Below are 10,686 nucleotides of genomic sequence, written 5' to 3' on the forward strand. Positions count from 1 at the left end.
TTGTGCATGGTCTCCCCACACTCACACTGCCTGGTGAACATGTTCAGAAGGACCAGTGGCCCATTCAGGTCCCATCTGCCTGTGTTAATCATGCTGAGAGGTCTCCAGGAGGATCCTGAAGTCCTGGGAACCAGACTGTGTTGCCGTCAGAGTGATGGAGATATGGTCCTCAAAGCGCCTTAGGGGGCTACTTGTGCTGCTGGGCTCCTGGTTGTCTAGTGTGGCATTGGCCTTTCTGCTGCAATAGTTTCTCCTTTTGATAAGACCAGCACAGGCCGGGCGCGGTGCCTCACGCCTGTAATCCCAGCACTTTGGGAGGCCGAGGCGGGCGGATCACAAGGTCAGGAGATCGAGACCATGGTGAAACCCCGTCTCTACTAAAAATACAAAAAATTAGCCGGGCATGGTGGCGGGCGCCTGTAGTCCCAGCTACTCGGGAGGCTGAGGCAGGAGAATGGCGTGAACCCGGGAGGCGGAGCTTACAGTGAGCAAAGATTGCGCCACTGCACTCCAGCCTGGGCGACAGAGCGAGACTCCGTCTCAAAAAAAAAAAAAAAAAAAAAAAAAAAGAACAGCACGAAGCGGTCCCCCCTCAGAGGCCTGACGGAGGAGTGAGCCTTCAGCCAGGCCCAGGTCGAAGGGGTGCTTCTGGGCAAGGCAGGTGTCCTGGGGGTCAGGGAAGGGTTGATGGCAAAACACAGCAGCAGCCTCAAGGGATGGAGGGGGTGGTGGGAATGGGGGCTTTCATAAGGCAGGATCCAGTTTCCCAGGAACCCGGTGTTTCTGTGTCAGGCAGAGAATCTATGGGTGCAGATGCCCCTCAGCACCCATCAGGGAGCTTCCTCGTGGGTTCCTAAGGAGCTTAAGGAAGATCCAGAAGGCCCCACCCTCATGCATGGCCGGGGCTCCATGTGCACAGCCTTGAACATGCGATGACCCTGCCCATTACTAATGGTGGCCAGGGATGGTCCTGGAGTTTGACCAGTCAGATAAGATTCTCCTTCTCCCCAAGAGTACAGGACCAGGAAGCAAGAGGCGGGCTGGGGAGCAGGTGGGAGTGTTGTGTGAGATTTCTCCTCTCCCCAGTGTGCTGCTGTCTTTAAAATCTACTTTGGGGGCCGGGTGCGGTGGCTCAAGCCTGTAATCCCAGCACTTTGGGAGGCCGAGACGGGCGGATCATGAGGTCAGGAGATCAAGACCATCCTGGCTCACACGGTGAAACCCCGTCTCTACTAAAAAAATACGAAAAACTAGCCGGGCGAGGTGGCGGGCGCCTGTAGTCCCAGCTACTCGGGAGGCTGAGGCAGGAGAATGGCGTAAACCCGGGAGGCGGAGCTTGCAGTGAGCTGAGATCTGGCCACTGCACTCCAGCCTGGGTGACAGAGCGAGACTCCGTCTCAAAAAAAAAAATAAATAAATAAAATAAAATCTACTTTGGGGATGAGGGTCCCTCAGGTGTCAATACTGCCTGGACCCTTGTACACTCAACAAACATTTGAAGGCTGAGCAGTCTCTGAGTGCCTGGGGTGATCATAACACTGATGACCTCATGAACAGTGACATTTACGCAGTAGTCGTTATAAGCCAGGCCCTATCATCGTAGTCTCATGTGTACAACAAAGGGTATGCGGTTGTCAGAGAACATCACGATACCAAGACCTTGACAAACCAAAACAACATCACAGTTTTCAAATCTGCGGGTAACTCATCCAAATGCTGTTTAGGGCAAAGGTGAGATTTGAACCCAGGCAGTCAGGATTTGATGTTACTCTGTTCTGTGCTGTGCCGACTGTGAGAGGGTGTGTATGAGAGTGTGTGTGTGTGTGTGTGCTGGTGGTGCCAGCCCATGTCACAGGCTTATTTATTCATTCCATAGTCTATACTGTGTGGCAGGCACCAGGCCGGGCTCTAGTGGTGAAAAGACAGACAGATGCTGTTGCAGAGTTCTCAGACCAATCAGAGATCATCCTAAGTGCCAGGAGGAGAAAACAGAGGAGACAGATAAAACTGAGGTGGGGCAGTGTGGAAGGCCTTGCCGAGGAAGTAGCATTTACATTGAGCACTGAAGAAGGTGCGGGAGGGAGCTTGTCAGTACTGAGTGGAGGGAACGGTGTTTCCAGCAGTGGGAACAGCATGTGCAAAGGCCCTGAGGTGAGCATAAGTTTTCTTGTTTGGAGAGCTAAGAGGTCAGCAAGGCTGGAACACAGAGGGCAGGGGTGAGAGGAAGGAGCTGAAAAGGGGGAAGTGAGCAGGGGCAGATGCCGCCACTCCTTGGAGGCCCTGCAAAGGGATTTGGTAAAGTTTTTAAAGATTTCAAAAAAAAATTTAAGATGTTAAAGCCTTTGCAAGCTAAAATAAGATTTTGGTTTCTTTTCAAAGTTGCAAGAAATATTTCAATCTAAGATCAATAAAATAGTTACTATAATGTCTCCCATTCACCACGCATTGGGTGCCCACTGTCTTTAATTCCGACCACGCCTGCCCGTAGGTCATGGCTGTCTCCAGTTGACCTGGGAAAGAGTGGCTCTGGGAGGGAAGTGACTTGCCGAGGTCGCGCAGTTCCAACCCACGAAGCCCCACGTGGGTGCTTCCTTCCCCTGCTCCTTTGTTTCCAGTCTGGTAAATGGGGATCTTTAGTGATCTTGAGGCTTCTGGCACGTTCTTAGTACAATGTGTTCCTATGCACCTTGTAAAGCAAAAGCAACTCTGAACTTCTTAGCTCACGTCATCAGCTATTCCCAGGTGATGGCGCCTGGGCACTCCCAGCAGGGCTGGGGGTGGAAAAGATGGACGTTTTAGTGCATTTATTAGCAGGAGCTGGGCTGCCTGGAGGTCAGGAGAGTAAATCACAGTTCCCAGGCCTAAGAGCGGGAGGCACACAGACAGCAGGGACAGCAGAGGGCCTCAGCAGAACCATCACCAGCCTTTCACCCTGGTTGGAAACTGAGGCCAGGCTGCTGGGGATGGTGAAGGGGTCCTAGGTGAGCTGGGGCAGGGGTGGCACCAAGGTTGGGGATCCAGCCTCAGGCCTCGGCATCCATGTGAGCTTAGCCTGCCTCCTGCAGCTCCAAGCCAGGGCAGTGGTCTCTGCTCCCCACGTGTGGATGTCTTCCTGTGAGATGCCACCCCGAGAGTCCCCATTTTGCTGTCTGTCTCCACACCCCTTATCAGCCATCAGTGAAACCTGGTGGGCCCCTTCAGAATCTGCCCCTCCAGGCCTCCATCGCCCCACCTGGCCCCGGCACCACCAGCTCTCCCATGGTTGTACCATTATGAACGATCTCCCTGCTCTGCCTGTCATCCCTTGCCCCTCCTCTGCTCAGCACCCTCCCACAGCGCCCGCCTCACCCAGGTAACAACCAGGGTCCTCATGGTGGGCACAGCCCATGCACAATGTGTCACTGTCACCCCTCTTACCTCATATCTTATTGCTCTTCCTCTTGCCCCTCCAGTATCCCCACTAGAACATGAGCTGAAAAGGGGTAATATTTTTTTTTTTTTTTGAGACAGGGTCTCTGTCACCCAGTCTGGAGTGCAGTGATATGATCATAGCTCACTGCAGTCTTGAACTCCTGGCCTTAAGTGATCCTCTTATCTTGGCCTCCCAAAGTGCTAGGATTACAGGTGTGAGCCACCACCCCAGCCTGGGGGCAGGAAGTTTTGTTTTGTTCCCTGATGTGTCCCTAGAGCCTAGGACAATTCCTGACACATAGTAGATACTCAGTAAATATTTGTTGAATAAAAGAACAATGATCTGAGGTAGGTATGATTATCATTTTAAAGATGAGTAAACTGAGGCACAGAGATTAAATAACAAACACAAGGTAATGCAAGTACTAAATGGCAGACTTGGGATTCATACCCATGCAGATTGGTTTCAGAGTCAGTGTTCTTAGTCCCTAATCTATATTGCTGCTTCAATTAAACTTTGATGAAGCTGGATGTAGTGATTCCCACCTGTAATCCCAGCACTTTGGGAGGCCAAGGTGGGAGGATTGCTTGAGTTCAGGAGTTCATGGCCAGCCTGGTCAACATGAGGAAACCCCATTTCTACCAAAAATACCAAAATTAGCCAGGCATGGTGGTTCACGCCTGTGGTCCCAGCTATTTGGGAGGCTGAGGTGGGAGGATTGCTTGAGTTCAGGAGGCAGAGATTGCAGTGAGCCGAAATCAAACCACTGCACTCCAGCCTGGGCAACACAGCAAGGCCCTGTCTCAAAAGAAAAGAAAAAAAATTAAAGTTTGATGAATTAAATAGCTTTTCTACCTTCTTCTTGTATTCTGTACACTAGATCCCCAAACCTTTTCTCCCTTTTGATTCTCTTTCCTATCTCCATTCCCTTGCTCGTGCTGTTTCCTCTGATCAGAATGTCCTTTCACATAAAGGACTCTTCATTCTTCAAAACCCAACCTGAATTGCCCCTTCACCAAGTAGGGTTAATTTCTCTGTCTTCTTTGCTTCCATTGTCCTGTGGATATACCTTTCTCAGAGTCCTTAGAAGCGATCTATTTATGTGTGTTTCTGAATCTTTACTTAACCTTGAGTTTCTTCATGGCAGGGACCTATTCTTTATTTTCTTCATCTCTCCCAGCCTGTGTCTACCACATGTTAGGGGCCTGATACATATTTGTTGAATGGGTGACTAGAAAGCTTTCTGGTACTTACCACCTGCCAAGTGAATGTATGCTTATTGAGTCCTATTTATGATGAACTTTCATTTTAACATGGCCCATGTGTTCCAGAGAGAGAAAAACAGGTCCAAATCATAACAGAATCACATACAATCATAGCTTTTTATTTTTATTTTTATTTTTTTTGAGACGGAGTCTCGCTCTGTCGCCCAGTCTGGAGTGCAGTGACACGATCTCAGCTCACTGCAACCTCCGCCTCCCGGGTTCAAGCAATTCTCCTGCCTCAGCCTCCCGAGTAGCTGGGACTACAGGCACCTGCCAACATGCCCGGCTAATTTTTTGCATTTTCAGTAGAGACAGGGTTTAAGCGTGTTAGGCAGGATGGTCTTGATCTTCTGACCTCGTGATCCGACTACCTCAGCCTCCCAAAGTGCTGGGATTACAGGTGTGAGCCACTGCGCCCAGCCCATGTCATTCATTTAGTGGCTTCTGTAAAACACTGTTCCATCTTCGGTGCATTAAACACACATTTAATGTTATCCGATGTACCATTGCCTTTTACCCCAGAATCAAAAGGCACCATTGGGCTGTAAAACTAACTGACCATGGAGGAAATCCACTTGGTTAGGGGACAAAAGGGATGTTCATGCCCCATTGGGTTATACAACTCCTGGTTTTTGTAAAACGCACGGGTGTCCATGTAAAGGTGTTGACCAAAGGTTATGGGGTGGACTATGGTAACAAAACCCTTGCCGTGCCTGAGAATTTGACCTTGGGTTAACTTTCTAGCTCTGTTTCCCTGGGACCCAGGTAAAGGCAGAATGTCCCTCTGCTGCTGGGCAGTATTTCTAATGGCACAATGTCCCCTGGTTGGTATCTGGGCGGAGGCTATGAGTACCTGCTGGGCCACCAGGCTTGGGCTTCACAGAGCACAGTGACTCTGCTGGACACATCCCTGTGGGGCGCCCGGGACACTTTGCTGATGGAATTGTTAGTAGAGGTGCTGACTTCTGGGGGGCATGAGGCTTTTAAGCCAGGGCAGTTCCCACACCTGCCTGATGTGCCTCTGGTCTCCTTGCACCTGCGTGGTCACAGGAGTTGGGGGAGTTTGACAATGGAGATGACTCCCATGTGGCTGTGTGGGCAACTGCAGAAGAGGAATGCTCGAAGCTACCCTCCTGGCAGGCTGTGTTCCTGTCCTGGGTCCTTCTCGGTGCACGGTGGCCTAGATTAGGCCTGTGGTGCTGAACATCGAGTTGAACCCCAAGACACGCCCTGGTGGGCACTGCGGAGATCAGATGCTCTGTGTGCCCCGTTCAGCACTGGAGAGGAAGCGCACAGGGGCTGCTTCAGCACTTAGGAGCCTAAAGGAAAAGCAGATTGGCTGAGAGGACGTCACGAGGCTGAAGCCCCCCAACAGTCTGCCCAGAGCCCCTTTTCCCATTGCACCCTTAGACAGCAGGCGGTCCCTGCCTGGGCCGGGCCCAGGGCCCAGAACTGGGAGACCAGTGATGCCCACATTGATCCCCAAGGCAGAAGTCATTCTCCTCCCAGGTCCTTCCACCCTTCCTCTCAGGGCCTGATAATTGGGTGTGGGGGCCTCTTTCTTCCTGCTGACCTCCTGGGCTCAGTCAGGACCTCTGTCCTCTCCCTCCTTCTGATTGCTCTGGGCTGCAGAGGGGACTCGGCCTGGGTGGGGAGGTCGATGTCGGCTCTAATGGCCCCTGTCACAGGCTCTAGCTCTGCACCAGCCCTGGATGGTGGATTCTTCCTGCCTTTACCACTGAACCCTCCCAGCAGCCTCCCAAGGTTGGCCTCCTCATCGCTTCCATTTCTCAGATAAGGAACCAGAGGTTCAGAGAGGTTTCATCAACTTGCTCAAGGTGGCGCAGCAGCTCTGGGGCCAAGGGAGGACTCAGCCCCCACCCTCTGGCTCAGAGCCTGGCTCCGAGGCACTGCTTTGTGCTGACCAACATTCCCTTCCAAAGCTCATTAATGTCCTGTTACTCCAAGCCAACAGCACCTTAGGAGGGAGCCCTGGGCAGTGAATTTCTAGGGCACAAGATGTCCCCTTTCTTCCCTCCTCTGTCTGAGGCTGTCCATTCAGAAAATGCTGAGATGGGCCAGGTGTAAAGTTTGGAAAGCGACCCAAAAATGAATCAGCTTTTCTTCTCGCTAACGCCTTTGCTTTGACTTCCTCTGCAGACGCCGCAGTCCCCGTGTGTCTCCAGTATGTCTCTTGTGGGCAGGAGCTTGTGTTCTCAGATCTGGCCAATGGGTGCGTGGGGAAGGTGGGTGCAGGGACCTGGGAGGCCAGTTTTTCTTGCCGTTCTGCTGGGAGGGTAGGACTTGCCCACTTGTCCACTATCCCCAGCTTCCCCCTTGACAGGAGTTCTGCCTCAAGGACTCCCTCTGCAGCAGGGAGGACCCTGCTGGGTATGCAGAATTTTTCCACTCTCTAGGGGTAGAGGCTATGCCAGGAACACTCCCATCTCTGGAGGTGGGGAAACAGAGACCCAGGGGCCTCCCTGAGATCTGGACAATCTCCATCCTTGTGGGAGGGTTTGGGTCTTTGGGATCCCTTCTAAACCTGAGTTTGTATGTTTCCATGATTTCCTCCCAGAGCTCAGGCCTCTAACTGGGAAGAAGTCAATTATGCAGGAAGCGTTGACGTTTCCATGAAGACCTGACATTCTGGGGCATTACTGAGGGAGTGTGGAGAGTCAGGCACAGCAGCTGCCACATGCCCACTGGCCGGGCAAGCCGGGGGTCTGGATGGGTCACGCCTCCTCCCACCCAATCCTGCCCAAACCTCGATGGCAGGGCCTTCTGGAACCACAGTTCTCAACCTGTCTGACAGTCCCCGGGCTGCCCCTCAGAGCACGGTTCCTCAGCAGCCGTAAAGGAAGCAGAGGGTCTGGGGCTCCACGCACGTTGCCCTTTGTGGGTCCTGAGCTCACTGGCACATCGAGCACTCTGAGGTGTCCTGTGGGAAGAAACGTGCTCGCTGTTGCCCAAGCCTGTTTGACCTTGGAGTGCTTTCGACGGCCTCTACCACCGAGCTTGGCCCCCAGCGTCTGCTGCCAGAGGCCATTCTCTGGTTGGTGAGGATGTGGAGAAATAAGAACCTTTGTGGCTCCATTGCTGTGGGGAGGTAAAGTGGTGCAGCTGCCGTGGGAAATGGTGTGGTGGTTCCCGAAGGAGTTAAATATGCAACACAATTCCCATATGATCCGGCAATCCCACTTCTCAGTGTAAACCCAAAAGAATTGAAAGGGCCTCAAACAGATATGTGCACACCCATGTTCACAACAGCATTATTCACAACAGCCAAAGGTGGAAGCAAAGAAAGTGTCCATGACAGATGAACATGGTCTGTCCCTGCAATGGAATATGATTCACCCTAAAAAGGAAGGGCGTTCTGCGCTGCGCTGCAACAGGGATGAACCTGGACGACAGGATGCTAGTGAATGAGCCAGCCACAAAAGGACAAATACTGCAGGATTCCACTTCCACGAGGTCCCTGGAGTAGTCACATTCACGGAGACAGAAAGTGGAATGTAGGTGCCAGGGCTGGGGGAGAGGGGATGGGGTTTGTGTTTCATGGAGCAAAGTTTCAGTTGGGGAAGATGAGAAAGTGTACTTAATGCCAGTGAAGTGTGCACTGAAAATGGGTAAAGTGGTAAATGTGTGTTGTGTATCCTTTACCACAATGAAAAGGAAAGGGGACCCTCCTCTGGAAGTAGGTTGGGGTGGTCCTCCCACCTCCTGCCCCTCTGCTCCGCCGCTCCCCTCTCCAGGTGGGTCTAGTCGTGGTTGAGGAAACTGGCTCATTTCCGGAGCACACTAAATTTCTAGATCAGGCCCTGGAGTCCTTTATGAATCTAGTTTGGGAGCCTGACTTTCCAAGATACTGCAGGGGAGTTCCCGGTTTTGTGGCAGATGCCTGTGCTGGAGGCAGCTCCCTGCAGAAGAGGCCTGGCCCATGTGACACAGTCATGGAGTGCCACGCCGCCCCTTTGGAGGAATGGAAGCCCCATTCGGGCAGGGCACGGAGAGCCACCGTGGGCTCCAGGCGTCTGCTCCTGGGGCCCTGGGAGTCCTGCAGTATTTGAGCTCGTTAGGCCCCTGGGTTTGCTTTGGGAGGGCCTCCTCGTCCAGGAGGCCTGGGGTGGGCTGGCAGGGGCGTGGCCATATGCAGTTGGGGTAGGAGTCACTGAGTGGGTGGGCCTCCACTTGGCCTTGCTGGAGGGGGAGCCTCCACTTGGCCTCCTTCTTGTGCCCCCTGAGGATGCTTGAGGTTGAGGGAGGCCTCCGTGTGACAGAACCTGTCCTAACTCCACCTCTCCCTGGCTCCTACCGCTGGGACATGTCCTGTTGGAGGAACAGTGTCACCCTTCCGGCTGAGACAAAGGTGCCTGCAGAGGTGCATGGGCCAGGCAGCTGCCCACAGAGCAGACAGACTGGGGCCTTTGTCCACCCTCAGGAAAAACCCTCTGGGCACCACCCAGGCACCCCACCGGGACAAGGGCGGGGCCTGGGACAGTGGCCTCAGGGGCAGAAACCGCCTCCCTCCCCTCACCAAGGCCTCCTGGCTCCAGGCCTTGCTATGATGTCACACTATAAGGTCCTTCCAGTGGTGGCCCTGCTTACGAGCCCTGGCCTCCCCTGCTCACTGGCCCCCCTGCCTCCTTAAGCCTCAGTCACTGCCTCTCTCTGCGATGTTGTTTCCCCACCGTGGATGAGGCCAGGAGCTCTCTTTGAGAAATAAGTGGCATCAATGCCTGTGAAGTGGCCCGGTGGCTGGTAGCTATTAAGAGAAACAGGAGTTTGGCAGCAAAACCCATCCACACAGATCTAGATGCCAGCGGATACGTGAGGAGTGTTTGGCCGGCCTGTTAAAGAGGCCAGTTTAGCCAAATGTCCCGGGACGTGAGTATCCAGGTGGCATCGCCCTTCACACCTGGGGTGCTGGCTGTGCTGTGCAAGGGTCAATGTGCACCTCGGAATGTCTCAGGCTGCGCTCTGTAAGGACCGGCTCCTGAGACCATGCATGAACCAGAGGAGTAAGACAGCGATGGCCGTGAGGCTGACCTTGTCTTGACCATGAAATGGGCTTGATCATTAACTAGTCATTTAATTCAATGAATATTTATTAGGGAGTCCTCTTCCTCGGGACCCAGAAACCTTGCCTTTGAGGGACTCAGTCTAGACACACGTCTCAGTCTAGACGATGGCCACAGAGCAGGAAAAGCCTCTTAAGGGGGCGAGTGGGGTATGAGGGGCAAGCGGCAGATAACGGGGCAAAAAAGGAGATGGGGTCAAGGACCCCCTTTGTTCCCCCAGGTCCCAGGTCTCAAACTGGCAATGCTGATCACAGGCCGCCTTTGTCCTATGTGATGACTTCCAAGTTTGAAATTTGAGGCGATCAAGGTCTGGGGCTGGAACTGAGTGGCACAATCCCCTTGAAGGGGCCGGGCTGGCTCTCTAGTTTGCCCCAGGTCCACCTAGCCCGGCCACTCCCAGCCTCAGCAGGCAGTTGAGTTTGCAACCCCAGTATGTGCCAATTTAAAATCTTCAAAAGCACTGAAGTGCCTAAGGCTGGGGTTTAGAAATAGCATCCCAACAGGAGCCTGTGACGGGGGTGGGGGCAGCCTGAGTGTAGGTGGCTGCACAGACCCCAGTTCCCTGGACTAAGGCTTCAGGTGACTTTTGCCACGTTTCAAGTTTCTGGTGAGGAGTCGCCATGCCTGGAGTGATTGGGAGAGAGAAAACAAACACATTTGAGTCCCAAAGTCAAGCTCCCCGATATTGTGAGCAGCAGCGGCATTAAGGAAATAAGTCACCAGCCTCTCAGGGCCTTGCTGGGAAGTGATGGTCCGTGGATGAAGATGTGCCGTCCCCCAGCTTGTTAGAGGCACCACCCCGCCTCTGGTGGCCACGTGGTGGGCCTGGACTGTCCCCAAGCTGTCCTGCAGAAGTGGCCGGGCCTCGAACCAGCACTGGCGCTGCTGCTGCCCCAGTGAGCAGAAAGCTGCTAAGCACTTGGCAGGA

This window comes from Chlorocebus sabaeus, chromosome 22, assembly GCF_047675955.1.
Source record: "Chlorocebus sabaeus isolate Y175 chromosome 22, mChlSab1.0.hap1, whole genome shotgun sequence".
NCBI lineage: Eukaryota > Metazoa > Chordata > Mammalia > Primates > Cercopithecidae > Chlorocebus > Chlorocebus sabaeus.